The following is a 19,643-nucleotide window of genomic DNA, read 5'->3' as shown; positions in this document are numbered from 1 at the left end:
TATATTTTCAATTGCTAATATTTTCACACTTTATTTCTTCACCTCCAGGGGCTACAAATTTAAGAATTAGGTTCCCTTTATGACAAATATTTTTGTTTTCAGGAAAATAGTAATACACTTCCATATGTCATCTGCTTGGTTGGGGTGGGGATACAGTAAGGGGGAATATGAATAAGGGTGTGGTAGATTAAAAGCATTCAGAAAAGGAAATAGAGCCTAGTGTTCTTTTTCCCTTTGGCAAGAGAATTGAGGGTGATGTCTCATTTATTATATGACAAATACGAGATTTATGAAAATCTTAGTTAAGTATAATTATCACTCTATTTTCAGAGCTAAGATGAGAGAATGTTTATAAATTTCAGCCTAAAGTATTTGCATTGAAAACATAGATTCTGACATTGAAAAAGTGGTGAGATGTAGTAATGCATTCACTTATCAACTGGTTATATAGTTTCTACAGCACCTATATGTTGATTTAAATAATAAGTCTATACCTGGGAATAATATTTCTCAGTTCAGTCAACTCGGTGAAAGAAAAAAGAAAGATTAGTTAGCTTGAGAGTTTCTACCACCCATCCTCCCAGTGATCTGATTTTAATCTATTTTATTTTAAAACGTCTCACTCAATAGGCAATGGTATATTTTAGTTAAAATAATTTTGAATGGTAATCAAAATTTCGAGGTGAGCGTTTGTTAACTTGAACTGTTTATGGTATGTGAATCTATGTATGTTGGAGGCACTCTAAAGAGCGGTGTGTTTGAATCAGTGGATTTTTTAAAGCATGGTGAATATTAAAACTACTGGTATATGTACTCCAGTACTCTTAGTCTAACAATTAAAGATGAGCCAAGCATACCACAATCAAATGTCATTGAAAAACATTGTCTTTATTCTATATCCATATAACAGAAATTTATTGTGTGTGTACCATGTGCCAAAGCATTGTGCAATGAATGGTATTAAATAGTAAGTACATTTATAAATGTGTATTTCTCAAAAGAGAAAGGAAAAGAAAAGAAAGAACACAGAGACATTATTCAACTATTTAATTATCACAAAATATGTAAACAATATTGACTGAGAATTGCTTTTTTTTTGTTTTGTTTCAAGATAGGAAAGGAAATTGGATGAAATGAGGAAGAAGTTACTCCCAGTGTTCACATTCTATAGGTTTATATTGATTTTGTTTATTAATTGGCATAAGGTTAACTAAGCTTCTCTTCAAATGAGTATATAGGTTGGATACCAGAAAAAACTCATCGGAAAAATTTATCAAACCATAGAATGGGTCTTTGTGGGAAACATTAGAAGCCCCATGTCTGGATCCTTTAGAGAGAAAAATGGACAGAATAATGGTACACTATTGTAAATAACTTAGGGTCTGACTCTTTTCAGCTCTTTGTCCATTAAAGAGCATAGTGCATTTGGGGGGATTAATAAATGTTGAATTATAAGTGACATTCTTACATAGCCTCTGGGGATAGACTCTCAATCCTAATCAGACTTTTCCAACTCTAATTTTCATGATTTGTTGCTGTGTAGGTAATAGTCATGAATTCAACAAGATCTATAAATGCTAAGTATTTTGTAGTTTCAATATGTCAAAGATAAGATTTCATTGAAAGCAGCATTATAATGAACAGTACTGAGTACCTCTAATATGTGGATCTGAGGATGATCTATAGCATTTCATATAAGGCAAGCATCATATAAAGTGCTAACCTGGGTTAATTTTAAGGTGAGATTGATTGGGAAATAAGATGAAACAGAAATAAGAAGAAAGATCATTATCCTCTAAAATGAAAGCTGCTGGAAGATTGATGGTGGAACAAAAGCAGAAAGGACCAGAACTAGTGAATTAGGTAAAAGTTCACTATATATCAAACTGGTTATTTTGGTACAAATACATTTTTGAAATAATCCTGCTGTAGACAATATGCGAAATAGCATAATATGTATACATGGTGGTAAGATGTGAGGTGTGTGTGGGAGGGTGAGGATTCAGAAAAATTGAAGTAGAGGTGAGGTTAATGCATCTTTTGGATTAATGTAGTCATAATGTAACTGATGCAAAGAGAGAGTAGGTCATAAATTGCTTCAAGGGAATCAGAGGGCAATAGGGGGCTTAGGCAGACTCTTTGAATAATCGTTTCAGAGCATCTGCTGTTCAATATGGTTAGAACCTTTTGAAGCTCCATTGTATAACTCACTTGTCACTTGGCTTGAGGAAGTAATGACAGATATGCCAGGAACATTCAAAAGATTTTTTTTTTTTTTTAGAGAAGGGACCAAGCCAGCTGTTCTTGTTATATTGATATTTTAAAAAATGCATCGATCTAGGCATTCTGAATATACCTGAGATTTTAGTATTTTACATATAGTGTTGAGAAAAAATACTACCTTAGCACCCCTGAAGAGTCAAGATGAAACCTGGCAGATGGGTTCACTTAGATAGCACAAAGTCATTTTAAAGATTAGGAAATACATTTTATGCTTTTTTCCTGTGATAGGCTTCACTATCTTTGCTCTGAGTTGCCTTCACCTCATGAAATTAATTTGGGAATTTGACCTTTTCTAACTGTGTGGAAGAATGAGATTGCTGAAGCACCACTTGTGAGAAAAATCTAGATTTGGAGAAGTACAGATTTTACCTCAACAACTCTCCTTCAAGTTGTCACACACTCACAGCCAGCCACCTCCCACCTCACCACACACACTCCATCATCTCTGTGAGTGAGCCATTAATGTTTAAAGTTACCCAAAGATTCCCCAAAGTATTGCCTTAGCACTCATCTATGCATTGCCTCTTCTAGTCACTCTACTTTCCAATCAGTTAGACAAATTTTCTAAAAGTTAAATCTGATTATGTTACTAATATCCCTTAAAAACTCAGTGTCTGTTCATTGCCTGTAATAACCGTAGCAGGGTGTTTAAGGTTTGAGTTTTACTGGCCTTTCAGTCTCATCACCTTCTACTACCTTACATGAACTTTATGATCAGCTTCATGGGTCTGTTTACCATTCCTGAACATGCCATGCTTTTACTTATGATTCTTGCTTTGTGACTGCTCTTTTCACTGCCCAGAATTTCCTAGAGTTTCCCAACCTTTCTCCTCTGTCAGATTAAATCCTATTCATCTGTTCTTTGTAGCATAAGTTAATTGCCATTCTTTTCTAGGAAGTCTACCTTCATGAACGGTAGAGTTGGTGGTTCCCTTCTGTATGTAATTATAGTACTTCCTTCATTCATAGCTTTTGTGCATACTAATTCAGTGTAGTTACTTCTTGTTGTTGTTGTTGTTTGTAATGACTTTCTCTCAATATTGCAAACTCGTTAAACCAAGAAACATGGCTTACTCATTTCCGATTTCTCAGGACCCAGTATAGCCCTTGCTTATGGAAGGCATTTATTGATTGAGCACTGTCCACCACCAAAAGTTCAGGGTTTATATTTGGGAGTCTCTGCTACTTTTTAGGTTTTCTCTAACACTTATTCTTCCATGTCAGTTCTAGATGTCCAGTTAAAATATCTAGCTTGGTTTTACTTCTACATGGTCAATTCTCAAACTTCTTAAATCTTGCATATTTTCTCTTCTATGGCTTACAGAGCTCATGCTTCAAATGACGTTAAATGATCTCTTTCATGTTGTAACTAAATTCATCACTGTTTGCCTATTTTTAGTTCCTTCTTTTTATACATCTCAAATGTCAATTATGTTAAGTCTCTAATCTAAGATACCTTCTCCTATTTGTTCTCTTGAATCCATTTATTTTTCATTTATTGAGGATACTTTATTGAATGTCAAGTGCACTATTAGTTGCTAGGGATATAACATGTTTCTGTCTTCTTCAAGATTAGAATCTAGACCAGGGGTAGAAAAAGTAAATACAAAATGGCAATACAATGGCAAAAGTGTTCATATACAGAAAAGAGGGATGGCTATGGGAGCACCTGGGTGGGAAATTTACCAAGGTTTGAGGAATTAGTAAATACTTCCTGCAGGAAGTGATGTGTATACTGAGATTTGAAGACTAAGTCATGGTTAGTTAAATAAAAAATGTGGGAGAAGACCTTCCCAACTAAAGGCAAGCATAGCACATGAAAAGGTCATAGAATAAGGAGTATGTATAAATTCAGATTTTGACAGAATATCAGGAGATGAGGCTTTAGATCCAAGATAAAATAACCTCATACACTATTTTATAAGCCATGTTAAATAAGAAGGCACAACTGAATGCTGGGAGACCAGCTAGGAGGTCACTGCTGCCATTCAAATGAAAAATGAGGATGGGCTGACCTAAAGCCTGGAAGTCGGAAGGAAGAAAAGCATAATACATAAAAATTACTTTAAAAAAAATGGCCTTGTGATTGATTAAATATGAGGAAGAAGGAGAGAGAATGGAAAGTTGAGGATTTGAAGTCAAGGATGATGCTCTGGTTCCTCCTTGGGCAACTACAGATGGTGCTAGAGATGACTATGCTAAAAAACGTAGGACCAGGTAACAGGGAAGATTATGAAATGGACTTTGGACATTTTGAAATTCAGGTGGCTATGGGGAATAAAAATAAAGATTTTGGGGGCTATAGCTCAGAGTTAGAGGAAATATTTAAAAGTCATGGCCATTTAGATGTAATTAAAATTATGGGTGTTGATGAGTTCACCAAAGAAGACAGAACACTGAGGTAAGAGAACCTAAGATAGAGCTGATGGAATGGGAGAAGAAGAAGGAATCCTCAAGGAACATAGATGAGGAGTAGAAGGACAATCATAACTTTTGGAGACCATGGAGTCTAATGGATCAGCATGGTTTCAAAAAGAAGTGGCCACTGGTATCAAATGCTGATGAGATATCAAGTGAGATAAGGACTAAGCAATATTCTTTTCATTTAATTGCATGGAACACATTGATTTTAGTGGACCAATGAGGATGGAAGTCAGGTAACACTGCATTAAATTGTGAATGAGAGGGAAAGTAGTAAAGATAGTTAGAAATACAATGGTTTTGAGAAGTTGCATTGGGAAAAAAGAGAGAGCAATTGTTTTTCACAAATTTTTTGGCTCAGGGACACTTTGAAATTCTGACCACTTTTATTTTTTTTTCTGAACATCCTTCGCATATTTTGTATTTTTGTAGCTATTTAAGTCATTGATTTTCAAAAACAAGAAAAGTATCCACTCTAGGGAGGGTTTGGAGGTTTACAGACAAAGCCCCAAAGGCATCACTTCAAATATGTTCAAATGTCTTCTAAAAATTTCATGAATAATTCTAATATATCAAAAACAGATTAACTCTGAACTGCTCTGATTTAAGTAGGTATGGAGGGCCTGGAGCCTGAAATTCAGGTCCCTTACCTAGCTTTCCTAGGTGGATCCTCATAGGCATTTCTGAAGAACTTTATGGATCCAGGGAACTCATGTTTAAAATCATCCCCTAATTCAAGGATTGTTTGGACTGAGATAGACTATTGGCTTCCTTGGTCTAAGGTTTTTTTCATGGCCTTCTCCTGCATAGTTACTGAGAAATGCTACTTACTGTCAGCGCATGTCCTAGGACAGAACAAAATAACATATTTTTAAGACAACGGAGACCCTAGTGAAGTTCAAATTCAGGCAAATACCATTTAAATGGCACCTTGATCTCAAAAATATCATCTTGGAGATAAAACCAAAATGGCATAGATGATAAAGGCTCTATTCATCCTTCTGGCAACTAAATCAAAATCATGACAGAAACGAAGAGCAGCAGCAAGGAAAAATTGCTTGGGATCATGATGAACAAGGCATACAACTAGGGAGAAACCCAAGAAAGCGCCCTGTAATGACAGAAGATAAGACAGGGCAAGGACACAGGGAGATCTGTTCTTGAGTGGCAGCGGCAGAAACCTCTTAATGGGGCCACATCAGCAAGCAAATTTTCGCAGTGATAGACCTGCTTGCTCTGAGCACCAGTGTCAATTTAGCTGTGCACAATGGGCACTGGGGACTTACAGGGAGACATTGTCGGAGTGAGGGCCCAGGTGAGACTCACTCTGTGCAGACGTGCCAGTGGTATTCATTGTTCCCTGTTGAGCCCTTCCCCCAACCAATGCATGGACACAGCACAGCCATTGCCATGAGGTCATCAGACTTGATAACAGAGGTCACTCCATACAGAGGATTCCCTGAAACCCCACCTCCCCCAACTCATGGCCCCACCCAAGCCACATTCAGGTTTATCCTCAGTGAGTCAGGTGCTCCTTGCTGAGCAGCGCCTAGACTCACACTGGAGCAGCTGCCCTCAGTTTCTGGCAAGGCCTTTTGAGGCAACTGTAAGCACACAATCTGTGGATTTCCCACTGAAACTTAACAGGTGGCCCTGGAGGAGCAGAGACTTGAGCTAAATTTGACCTGCAGCTGAGCCCCTCTCAGAACCATGCCACTGGACACCTACTTCACAAATCCACACTAGTAAGACCAGGAGATTTAGGAGCTTTGCTAAGAATGTAGAAATAGGCACAGGAAGGCAGCCAAAATGGGAAGACAAAGAAACAGAAACCATACGAAAGAACAGAACAGAGATCTAGATATAATGCATCAAGTAATCTAACAGATGCAAAGTTCAAAACACCAGTTATAAAGATGTTCAATGAACTTTTTGTTAAATTCCATGAGAATTTCAAGAAAGAGATAAAAAACATAAAAATGGACATGGAAATTATAAAAGAGAACTAGTCTGAAATGAAGAACACATTATCTGAAATGAAGAACACATTATCTGAGAACTAGTCTGAAATGAAGAACACATTATCTAAATGGAATAAACAAAGGAATAAACAGAGTGAATAAGGAAAAGGATCAAATGCTCTATCTAGAGGATGGGCAAGCTGAGGACACTCAATCAGAATGGCAAGAGATAAGATGCCAAGACTGTAAAAATAATTTAAAGAGCATATGGGACACTGTCGAGGATCCAAATAGCCATCTGATTGGTGTAACTAAAGAAAATCAAGATGTTGAACAGCTGTTTGAAGAAATAGTGATGGAAAACTTTCCTAACCTGGTGAAGGAAATGGACATAAAACCCCAGAAAGCTCAGAAAATTCCAAAAATCAAGGACCCAGAGAGGCCTACATCAAGACACATCATAATTAAAATGCCAAAGGTTAAATACAAGGAAATAATATAAAAAGCAGCAAGAGAAAAACAGATAGATACTTATAAGGAAAAACCTATAAGACTGGCAGCTAATTTCTCAAAAGAAACTGTGCAGGACAGAAGGGCTTGGCAAAAAATATTCAACAAGAAAAAGACCTAGGATCTGCAACCAAGAATAATTTATCCAGCAAAACTATCATTTAGAGTTGAAGGACAGATAAAGAGCTTTCCAGAAAAATAAGTTGAAGGAATTTATCACCACCAAGCCCATATTACAGGAAATGTTGGAGGGACTTCTTTAAGAAGAAAAAAAATGCGTCAAAAACAGGAATTAAGAAGGGTAACAACTACATTCTTAGCAATAAGTATCTCAAATGGAAAAGAATTAAGTGCTCCAACTAAGAAAATGGATGAATGGAAAGGAAAACAAGACCCCTACATGTTGCCTATAAGAGACTTACTTCAGATTAAAAGACACAGACTAAAAGGAAGAGGATGGAAAAAGATATTGCTCTGATGGACTTAGAAAGTATTTAAGTCAGACAGAGAAAGATAAACACTATATGATTTCACTTATATGCTGAATCTAAGGAATAAATAGAACAAACTAATCAAAAACAGACTCATAATTATAGTGGACAATTTGGTGATTGACAGAGGGGAGAGAGGTTTGGGGGCTGGAAGAATGGGGTGAAGGGTTAAAGAAGTACAAATTAGTAGCTGATGGATGGACATGGGGATAGGGAGCACGGCATAGGGAATGCAATTAAAATGAATATGTTGGCTAGGTGGAAGGTCAAGGGAGGGAGGGAGCAATTGAGGGGGACAGCTTTATGAACTATATAGATGTCTAACCAATGTACTGTACACTCGAAACTAATTAAAATTTTTAAAAAATTGAAAAAATGTCATCTTGGTAAGCAATTCTTTTTTCACCATATTTCTCTGCTCTGTTCTATCTATTCTGGCTTTTGATCTGTAGAATCTTGGATAATTAGGGCAGGAAATGGGAGAATGAAGATGAGGAGCTGCTGAGGCCTTCGTGGATGGCTTGGTACATTGCCTCCCAGATTCTACAAGAATGCCAAAACATGTCAGATGAAATCTGAATGGTGTCCTTGTTTTGACCAAGTATAAGCTATGTGGGGTCTTATAGAAATGACAGCAGCATAAATAATAGAAAATAACAGATATTTGTGCAGCACAGAGTACATAAAAGAGCTTCCCAAATGAATGCAGCCATTTTCAAGACTTCTTTGTGTATGTAACTGCTGGCTGGCAGTAGGGAAAATCAATCTACTGGGTGAATGAATGCAGCCATGAATAAACAGAAAGGGAGAGAAACCATCTTGTACTGGAATAATAGCATATGTGATGTCCTTAAGTAGTTTATACCCTTCCTGGCAAGCATGGAGAAACCCAGAAGGAAAAAGAGGAGAAAATAAATCACATTACTCTTCAGCACTCTTCAATATAGGTATTGTTATCCTCATCTTAAAGAAAAAAAAAACTGAAGTTAAAAAAAATTGAGTGTCATGCTTCCAAGTCACAGAGCTGGTAAGGGAAGAAGCCATATCACTTTCAAAATGTTCTCATTACCATACGTTTCAACATCAGTATTCTTCAAAAATGTAACTAAGTACTTAACATGAGAACACAGGGCTGCCTTTCCTCATACTGACTCTGCAAAATAAGTCATATACAGAGCACTTTGTATGGTTCCCTTTTGTTTGTTGAATGAAACTTGGGTCAGCTTAAGAGTGACATTTTTGTAATGAAATCTTATCTAGTGAGAGAAAAGACCAGGATGACAGCAATGGTAAAATCTGAGGTGCTAAAAAGAAGAGTGCCCCTAACACATCCAGCTCCAAGCAAAAAATTCCAAAGCCACTGCCTGTGTTTTTACCATTAGAGTTTTTAAAACATTCTCAACTCCAGTTTTTATCCCTTTTAAAAATGCAAATTCCCTCAGTGAATTCAGTTAATTCCTCCTGTTCAGACTTTGGTTATTTGTAATTTTTTATTAGGTACTGATGCAGAATTATCCAAAATCAATAACTGTTCATTTTTTTTTTTTTGTAGTGATGACAGAGAGAGAGTTTGGAAAAGAAATACCTGGCCCTGTTACCATGGCATATTTGGGGTGGCCTCCATCCTTTTCCTCATATTTCCTCTCAAAGTGCTCATTTATGGCTATTCCTCTGAAGGATCACTCTCAATGACTAAATGTCTTAGGAATGCCTCTGGTCTTCAGTTATCTCTTGAGAGATTTATGATACTGCCTCACTTGCCCTAACTGCTCTCCAAGGTTCTGATACACTTTTCTTGGACAGTCATGAATGTTAAAGAAAACACCTCAGGAAATTTTCTCCAAATGGTCACTCAGCTGAGATTAACTGTTCTAGTCTAAGTCCCTTCTCTTGCAATATCATCCTATGTAGCATTTGCTTGAATTGTGACTAGGACATGTTATTCTATCTAACAAGAAGGCTTTTTCTTTCTTTCTTTCTTTCCTTAAATCAAGTGATTGTCAGCAGGGGTGATTTGGCAATATCTGGAAACATTTTGGTTGTCAAAAATGGGGATTGTGAGAGAGGTGCAAGAGTAGTACTGACATCTAATGGATAGAGGCTAGAATAATGTTAAATATCCTGAAAGGCACAAAATGGACTCTTCCACAACGACAAAAAATTATGCAGCCAAAAGTGTCAATAGTGCTAAGGTTGAGAAACTTTGCTTTAAATAAATCTCCAGGGAATGAAACTTTACCACTCTCCTTCTTCTACCTTGATAAGTTAGCTGGGTTCCGATATCAGATAGAAAACCCTCTAAAGAAAGGAGCATCATGGTTAAGAGTTTGGGGTTTGAGTGACACAGAAATGGATTTTACTCCCAGATTTGCCACTTAGCTCTGTGACCTTAGATAAATTACATAACTTCTCAATAATTCAGTTTCTTCAGATATAAAATTAGCAGTGGTATTACTTTTTTAGGTTGCTATGAAGAATCAGCAAACACATGCTTGCCACAGACCCTAGCCAACAGAAACATGTTAGTTATGATGACTATTATTCTCCAGTGAGTTTTATCAACTCCCAGTTCAATACATTCAGATCAGACAGAATTAAGTTTTGATAATAAACCAGACCCAGAAGCATAAGTCAAAGGACACCCTTTAGTCCATTTTCTAGTATCAACTCTTTCTTAGACCACTGTTACTGCCAATAGCCCATTTATTTGCAAAAGGGGATTATGAGGTTGAGAGTGGCATGACCAAGAAGGCTAGTCACTAATATTCATTCATTTTGCCTGGCTGGACTTGAGGCAGGAGGAAAGGAAGAATGAGTAAACTTGATATGAAGGTAAAAGAAAGATGATGACTAAGACTTAATTTATAATAAAAGACTCAAAAGACTGATTTATAAGGTAGAACTAAGAAATGGACACAGTGGAGCTTCTTATAAAAAAGAAAATAATGATGTGCCAGAGAGATGAGGCCAAAGTTGAGAGAGCTTTCTGTCAGTTCCAAGAAGAAGAGACCACTTTTAGCTGATGAAAATTTTGAGAAGGTGGTTATATTTGGCCAGGACCTGAAAATGTAGGAATGGTTTTGGTAAATGAAGATTTGTGAGAGTGGGATCTATCCAGACAGAAGTGACAGTCTGACCAATTACACAGAAACAATAAGTCATGAGGTATATTGAGGATGTGATTTAGCAGAATATGGTAGGCACATCAGTTTGTATGGTGAGATAATGCTACAAATACAGGTGGAGAGTGGATTGTATGTGGCTATGGATGTTACATAGTCAATGATTTTTAGAGCTCACAGGACTCCACTAAGACAATCATCACACAAAAGATTAAATACTGTCATTCGGGTAGGCTTAGAGACTCTGAGAGAATAAAATAGGAAGGGTCTGCCTCATCTAGTAGGGCCAATCACAATAGAGGTGACCATTCAAGATGAGATCAGAAATATGGGTAAGAGTTCTATAGAAAGAGAAGGATCTGAACACTAATCATAAGAAGATATTCTAAGCAGAAGGCACAGAGTAACAATGATGCAAGGAGAATCATTCAATATAACTGAGCTAGGAATATGTGTGAGGATGCGGAATAGAATGGAGTTAAAAGGGTAGATGAAAGCAAGATCACAGGAGATTCTGAATACCACATTAAAGAATTTGACTATATTTCTGCAGTGATGGGGACTCATGGGGTAAATTTAATATAGGGAAAAATAAAGACAGATTTCAAACATATCCCTCTGACAGTATTGGGAGGAATGGATTAAAGATATAAAGACTAGAAAAAGGAGAGAAGCTGGTTAGGCAGACCAGGAAAGACTAGGAAAAAAGCTAGTTAGATATTAACTGTTAAAATCCAAATGAAAGACTGAATCTAGAAGTGCTAGTGGGGTTGTGGCAGATGGAACTGAGTTTTCAGAAGGCAGAATTTTCATAACTTGGTGACTGACAGAATCTAAGATGATGGGAGGAGTAGGTGGTGAGGATAGAATTGGAGATGACTCAGACACAAACTGTGATAATTGTTTAGAGCACAGGCTCTAGCATCAAACTGGCTGGATTTAATTATTGGCTATATCACATACTAGCTCAAGAAAGTTACTAAGCATCAGTTTTCTCATTTTTAAATTGGGATGATAAAAACTGTACCAGCTTTATATGTTGCTGTAGGATCTCCTACAATTTAAGAAAAACAATTGGTACACTGCTTGGCACTTGATAAGTGTTCCATAAACATTAGAATGTTAGCTTCTAGTTTTCTTACCCTCCTTTTCCTCCTCCTCTTCCTCCTTCTTCCCCTCCTCTTCCTCCTTCTCCTCCTCCTTCTTCTTCTTTATTCTCTTTCAATTATTATTTGTTTTCCATCATCATCCTCAATTTATCACCATCATCATTACTTCTAAATGATTCTGGATCAAATGGTAAGATGGTAAATTTATTCTCTAATTTAGGAGGAGGCACAGGAGTTAACCATTATCTAATCTTTCCAATATAATATGATCATTGACCAAATTGAGGCTTAGTGAGACACCAGCTAGTTTCATGCTTGTGTAGATAGGAATCAACAAGGTAGAGTGAACTTACTTTATATACACTTTTTAAAAATAGCCTCTATTTTTTTTTTGGAGTAGTTTTAGATTCGTAGCAGAATTGAGAGGAAAGTGCAGAGACTTCCTGTATGCTCCTTGCCTCTACTCATGCATAGCCTTTCCCATTATTAACATACCTCACCAGAGTGATACGTTTGTTAAAAGTGATAAACCTGCATTGACACATCATTATCACCCAAACTCCATAGTTTATATTAGGGTTCACTCTTGATGTTGTACATTTTATGGGTTTGGACAAATGTGTAATGACACATATCCATAATTATAGTGTCATACAGGGTAGTTTCAGTGCTTTTAAAAGTTCTCTGTGCTTTACCAATTCACCCAACTCTCCCCAAAACAACTTATTACTTTATTGTCTCCATAGTTTTGTCTTTTCCAGAATGTTGTATAGTTGGAATTATATAGCATATAGCCTTTTCATATTGGCTTCTTTCAATTAGTAATATGCATTTAAGGGTCTTCCATGTTTTTAATGGCTTGATAGTTCATTTTCTGTTAGCATTGAGTAATATTCCATTGTCTGGAAGTACCAAAGTTTCTCTATTAATCTATTCAGGGACATCTTGGTTGCTTTTGAGTTTGGGCAATTATGAATGAAGCTGCTATAAACATCTACATGCAGGTTTTTGTGTAGACATAAATTTTCAGCTCTGGATAAACACTAAGGAATCCAGTCAGTAGACTGTATGGTAAGAGTATGTTTAGTTTTGTAAGAAAATGCCAAATATACTTCCAAAGTGGAGATATTAGTTTGCATTCTCACCAGCAATGAATGGGAGTTCCTTTTGCTCTATATCCTCACCAGCATTTGGTGCTGTCAGTGTTTTTGATTTTGGTCATTCTAATCCGTGTGTAATCTCATTGTTTTAATTTTAATTGACCTGATGACATATGATGTGAAACATCTTTTCACACTTATTTGCCATATGTATGTCTCTTCTGTATGGTGAGGTGTCTGTTAAGATCTTTGGCCCATTTTTAACTGAGCTGTCATATGCACTTTTAATTTTAATGAATTCAATTAAACATACTTGGCAGAGAAAGAAAGGCAAGAAAAAAGGAGAAGGCAAGAAGACAGAGGGAAAGGGAAGAATTTAAGTAGTAGTACTGAAACAACCCACTCAATAAGCATTTGCTTCAGGGTTAGGAGCAGGAAATTAGTGTTCAGCCACATCCAGGGGCATTTGAGTGTTCAGAGGTACACAACTCTCAGACAAAATCATCCCAAGCTTAAGCCAATACCTTTCCTGTGCCCTAGCAAAGAAAGGGCTTTCTCATCAAATGCTGGTGTACTGAACTTTTGAAATGGTAAAGCTTCCAACATGCTATTTTCCTGAGAGTTTTTTTTACAGATAATTTTCAATGTATGTGATTTTTGTTTTATGAGCTGACATTAGAAACTAACTGGTATATAAAATGTTATTCTGCTCTGTATCTGCTTCTATTTCACCTTAGAAATATTCTCTAAACCTAAGTGTTTTGCTTAAGGACTTCCCCCACAAAATAATGTTGATGTACAGCCATCATGCTGAAAGTATTCATATTCACTTCTTGTTTGATGACTGGAATGATATCTACAATGAGATGATGGGTCAGATTTTCACTGTAGAATGTGAAACTCCAAAGATATTTTCTTAGCAAAAATGGATTGAGAATTTCAAATGTCGATGGAAGACTTAGGAAGGGGGCAGTTGCATTAATGATATCGGTGTCTAAACTTTAGTTTGGGGAACTTAAGATGAGAGAGCTCATGACCAGCCATTGATTATAATGTCAATTTTATTTCTTTTTATGTTTATACTTTGAATGAAGGAGCTACTGGGACTACCATATCATAAACAGCTCTATAAAATAAAGATTTCTTTTTCTCTCGGTGATCTTGCTGGGAGTCATATAAGCTTGAATTCAAATTCTAACCTTACCCACTCCTAGCTGTAGAATCTCAGGGTGTTACTGTGACAAGTCAAAAAGGCAATGAGATAATACATAAAAACACTATGTCTGATAAATAGAAAGCTCATCAATCATTAGCTACTGCTGTGGTAGTGCTCATTGATCTTATTCTTCCCTGAGCACAAGGTCAAGAGGCTTCTCTGGGAGGGCATGTAAATCAGCTCATTGGGCAGCCTGTGCTATGTACAGCTGGAGCTCTGCACAGCTGTGCACGTGAGTGCTCTCACTCTGATTCAATCTACCTTAGAGAACTAAATGCTGTCTTAAATATATGTCATCATTTCCCTAATAAAGTTGGTCTCTTTGATCTTTTCTACCATAGCATGATAAGGAAGAGAGTTTTCAATCACCTGGTTAATCTAAGGTGCCAGCTGGGTGAGCCGATCATTGAATCTGAAACATGCAGTTTGGGGTTGAAGCTGATTTGGTTATGTTCATTGATCCAATGCACTGTACATTTATGAAATTCTGGCTTTCACCCCACAGATTAGATGAAGCCTATTTCTGGGATTTTGATTAGCATTGAGAAGACCAGCACATGCATATCATGTAAGTTGCACACAGCAGAAATGAGATGGCCACCTCTTCACAAAGGCCTTTTGAAACTCCCGGGACAGCATTGCTATTATTTTACCAAAAACTAGCCAAATAGAGGAATAAAGTTCATTAAAGTTTATTGGAGTAACATTGTTTAACACAATTATATAATTCTAAGGTAAACATTATAATTTGACACCCATATATTCTATTGTTTACCACCCGAAGTTCAATTTCCTTCAGCTACCATTTATTTGATCCTCTTTACCCACTTCACCCTCCCCCTATTCCCCTATATTTGACCTCTTTACCCCATCTACCTCCCTTCTTCTCCCTCACTGCACTAGTAACCACTAGTCTATAGTACTTTGGTAACCACTAGTCTATAATCCATGTCCATGAATTTTTGCTTATTGGTCCTGCTCATTTGTTCCTTTTAGATTTTATCTGACATATAAGCGATATCATGTGATTTTCTGCTTTTTCTGTCTGGCTTATTTCGCTTAGCACGATTATCTCAAGGTCCATTCATGTTGTCGCAAATGGTAGTATTTCATCTCTTCTTGTGGCTGAGTAATATTCCATTGTATATATATACCACAGCTTCTTTAGCCAATCATCTGTCATAAGACACTTTGGTTGCTTCCATGTCCTGACCACTGTGAATAATGCTGCTATGAAAATCCGTGTGCAAATATCTTTTCAGATATGGGTTTTCAAGTCTTTGGGGTAAATCCACAGTAGAGGGATTGCTGGATCATATGATAGATCAACTCTTAGATTTTTGAGGAACCTCCATACTGTTTTCTGTAGTGGCTGTACCAATTTGCAGTCCCACCATCAGTGAATGAGGGTTCCTTTTTCTTCGTATCCTCTCCAACATTTGTTATTACTTGTCCTGTTGAGTATAGGTATTCTAACAGGTGTGAGATGGTATCTCATTGTGGTTTTGATTTGCATTTCCCTGATAGCTAGCAATGTTAAGCATCTTTTCATATGTTTGTTAGCCATTTGTATGTCCTCTAGGGAGAAGTGTCTATTCAGGTTCTCTGCCCATTTTTTGATTGGATCTTTTGTTGTTGTTGTTCCTGAGTTGTATGAGTTCTTTGTATATTTTGAATATTAGTCCCTTATTGGAGGCGTTGCTTACAAATATATTTTCCCATTAGGATGGTTGTCCCTTTACCTTGTTGATGGTTTCTTTTTCTGAGCAGAAGCTTTTTAGTTTGATGTAGTTCCATTCATTTATCGTAGCTTTTACTTCCCTTGCCTTTGAGGTCGAATTCATAAAATCTTCTTTAAGGTCCTTGAGTTCAGTTCTTATGTTTTCTTCTAAGCATTTTATTGTTTCAAGTCTTACATTCAGGTCCTTAATCCATTTTGGGTTAATTTTGGTGTGTGGTGATAGATAACAGTCTAGTTTCATTCTTTTGCAGGTGGCTTTTCAGTTTTCCCAGCACCATTTGTTGTAGAGGCTTTCCTTTCTCTACTGTATGTTTTTGGCTTCTTTGTCAAAAATTATTTGCTCATATAAATGTGGGTATACTTCTGGACTCTTGATTGTGTTCCCCGGTTTGTGTGTCTACTTTGCTGCCAATATCATGCTGTTTTGATTATTGTCACTTCGTAGTATAATTTGAAGTCAGGCAGAGTGATGCCTCCAGCCTTGTTCTTTTTTCTCAGGATAGCTATGGCAATTTGGGGTCTTTCGTGCTTCCATACAAATCTGATAAGTTTTTGTTCTATTTCTTTAAAACATGCTGATGAGATTTTGATGGGTATTGCATTAAATCTGTATAATGCTTTAGGTAATATGGTCATTTTAACTATGTTGATTCTTCTTATCCAAGAACATGGAATATCATTCCATCTTTTAATAAGTCTTATAGTTTTTATTATATAGGTCCTTGACTTGTTTCATTAAATTTATTCCTAAGTATTTAATTGTTTTTGTTGCAACTGCAAAAGGGATTTTTTTTCCACTTCTTTTTCTGATACTTTATTATTAGAGTATAGGAACATTATGGATTTTTGAACTTTATTTTGTATTCAGAAATTTTACTCTATTTGCATATTGTTTCTAGTAGTGTTCTTCTGGAGTCTTTAGGGTTTTCTATATAGAGAATCATGTCATCCACAAATAGTTTGACTTCTTCATTTCCTATTTGGATCCCTTATATATCTTTTGTCTGATTGCACTTGCTAGGACCTCCAATGTTATATTGAATAACAGTGGTAATAGTGGACAGCCTTGTCCTGCTCATGATCTTAGAAGGAAGGTTTATAGTTTTTCACCATTAAATATAATGTTTGCTGAGGGTTTATCATGTATGGCCTTTATTATGTTAAGTTACTTTCCTTCTATACCAATTTTGTTGAGTGTTTTGATCATAAATGGATGCTGTATCTTGTCAAAGGCTTTTTCTGCATCTATTGATATGATCATATGATTCTTATTTTTAATTTGTTTATGTGGTGTATCGCATTAATTGATTTGCATGTGTCAACCATTCCTGTGCCTCTGGAATGAAGCACACTTGATCGTAGTGTATAGTCTCTTTAATATGTTGCTGTATTCGGTTTGCTAGTATCTTATTTAGAATGTTTGCATCTGTGTTCGTGAGAGATATTGGTCTGTAGTTTTCTTTTTTTGTGTTATCTTTACCAAGTTTTGATATCAGACTAATATTTGCCTCATAAAATGAGTTGGGAAGTATTACCTCCTCTTTGACTTTTTGGAAGAGTTTGAGAAAAATAGTTATTAAATCTTCTTTGAATATTAGGTAGAATTCACCGGTGAAGCCACCTGGTCTTGGACTTTTACTTTTTGGTGGGTTTTCGGCAATTGTTTCAATTTCCATACTGCTGATCGGTCTATTTTGATTTTGCAGTTCTTCTTGATTTAGTCAAGGAAGTTTGTATTTTTCTAAGTACTGGTTCATTTCTTCTAGGTTATTAAATTTGGTGTTATATACTTTTTCATAATATTCTTGTATGATCTTTTGTATTTCTGTGATTTCGGTCATAATTTCCCCTCTTTTATCTCTGATTTTATTTATTTGTGTCCTTTCTCTTTTTTCTTTAGTGAGTCTAGCCAGAGGTTGTCAATTTTTATTAACCTTCTCAAAAAGCCAGCCCTTTGTTGCATTTATTTTTCCTATTGTTATTTTGTTTTCATTTATTTCTGCTCTAATTTTGATGACTTCTTTCCTTCTGCAGACTTTAGGCTTCATTTGTTCTTCCTTTTCTAGTTTTTTAAGATTAGGTTGTTTATTTGGGCTTGTTCTTGTTTTTGGAGGTAGGCCTGTAATGATATGAACTTTCCTCTTATGACCGCTATTGCCATGTCTCAAAAGTTTTGATATGTTGTACTATCATTATCATTTGTTTCTATGTATCTCTTGATCTCTGTTTTTATTTCTTCTCTGACCCAGTTATTCTTCATTAGCATGTTGTTGAATCTCCATGTATTTGTGGTTCTTCCTGATTTATTTTTGCAGTTGATCTTGTTTCAAAGTATTATGATCAGAGATTATGGTTGGTATGATTTCAACCCTCTTATATTTGTTGAGGCTATTTCTGTGGTCCAGTATGTCAATTCTAGAGAATGTCCCATGTGCACTAGAGAAGAATGTATAAGCAGCTGTTTTGGGATGGAAGACTCTGCAAATGTCAACTATGTCCAGTTGGTCTAATGAGTCATTTAAGAATGTTATTTCCTTATTGATTTTCTGTTTAGATGCTCTGTCCATATCCAATGGTGAGATATTTAGGTCCCCTACTACTATAGTGTTTTGGTTTGTTTCTCCCTTTAGTTCTGTTATTAATTGCTTTACATATATATAGGGGCTCCCTGATTAGAAGCACAGATATTAATAAGTATTATGTCTTCTTGGTGCAGGATTCCCTTTATCATTATGAAGTATCCCTTAGTATCTTTCTTTACACTTTTTATTTTGAAGTCTATTTCATCTGATATTAGTGCTATTACTCCCACTTTTCTCTGAATGCCATTTGCTTGAAATATCATTTTCTACCCTTTCACTTTGAGTCTATATTTGTCTTTGAAGGTAAGATATGTCTCCTGGAGGCAATATATGGTTGGGTTTTGTTTTTTGATCTATTCTTCAACTCTGTGCCATTTTATTGGTGAGCTCAGTCCATTTATATTTAGAGTGATTATTGAACTATGAGGTCTTCATATATCCATTTTATCTTTTGCTTTCTGGTAGCTCTGTGTTTTCATTGCTTCCTTGTCCTTGTGCTTCTTTTTTCTTGATTTTGGTTGGTTTTTGTGGGTTTTCCCTCTGGTCCTTCTTGTTTTATGTTATATACTTTGGTTCTGAATCTTTGGCATGTGGTTACCATTACAAATATGTAAAAGATAGTTATATATATATATATATATATATATATATATATATATATATATATCTATATATATATATATATATATATATATATATACACACACAGTCATCCATTTTCTTCAGTGTGTGCCTTATTTCCATTCCACTTTGTGAATTTGGATCATTGAATCTCCTCTTTTTCAGTTATTGTGTCCTTATGTATGCTGAACTTCCATGACTATCTTGCTATAGCAATTCTTTTATTATGTAAGCTTATAATGCTCTCTTCTTAGTAAGGGTTGCACTCCTCTGCTTCTATTTGCCTGCTAGTCATTTTACTCTTAATTATGTATTTTTGTTGTTGTTCTTATTTTTCTTTAGGTGAGCTGATCTCTTTCAGTATTTCCTGTAGTGCGGGCCTCATAGTGGAGAATTCTCTCTATTTTTGTATGTCTGGAAAGTCTTAATTTCTCCTTCATATCTAAAGGAGAGCTTAGCTGGATACATTATTCTAGGCTGGTAGTT

The sequence above is a fragment of the Rousettus aegyptiacus genome, unplaced genomic scaffold (genome assembly GCF_014176215.1).
Source record: "Rousettus aegyptiacus isolate mRouAeg1 unplaced genomic scaffold, mRouAeg1.p scaffold_m13_p_11, whole genome shotgun sequence".
Lineage (NCBI taxonomy): Eukaryota > Metazoa > Chordata > Mammalia > Chiroptera > Pteropodidae > Rousettus > Rousettus aegyptiacus.
The sequence above is the reverse complement of the archived record's forward strand: the minus strand, read 5'-3'. Positions refer to the sequence as shown.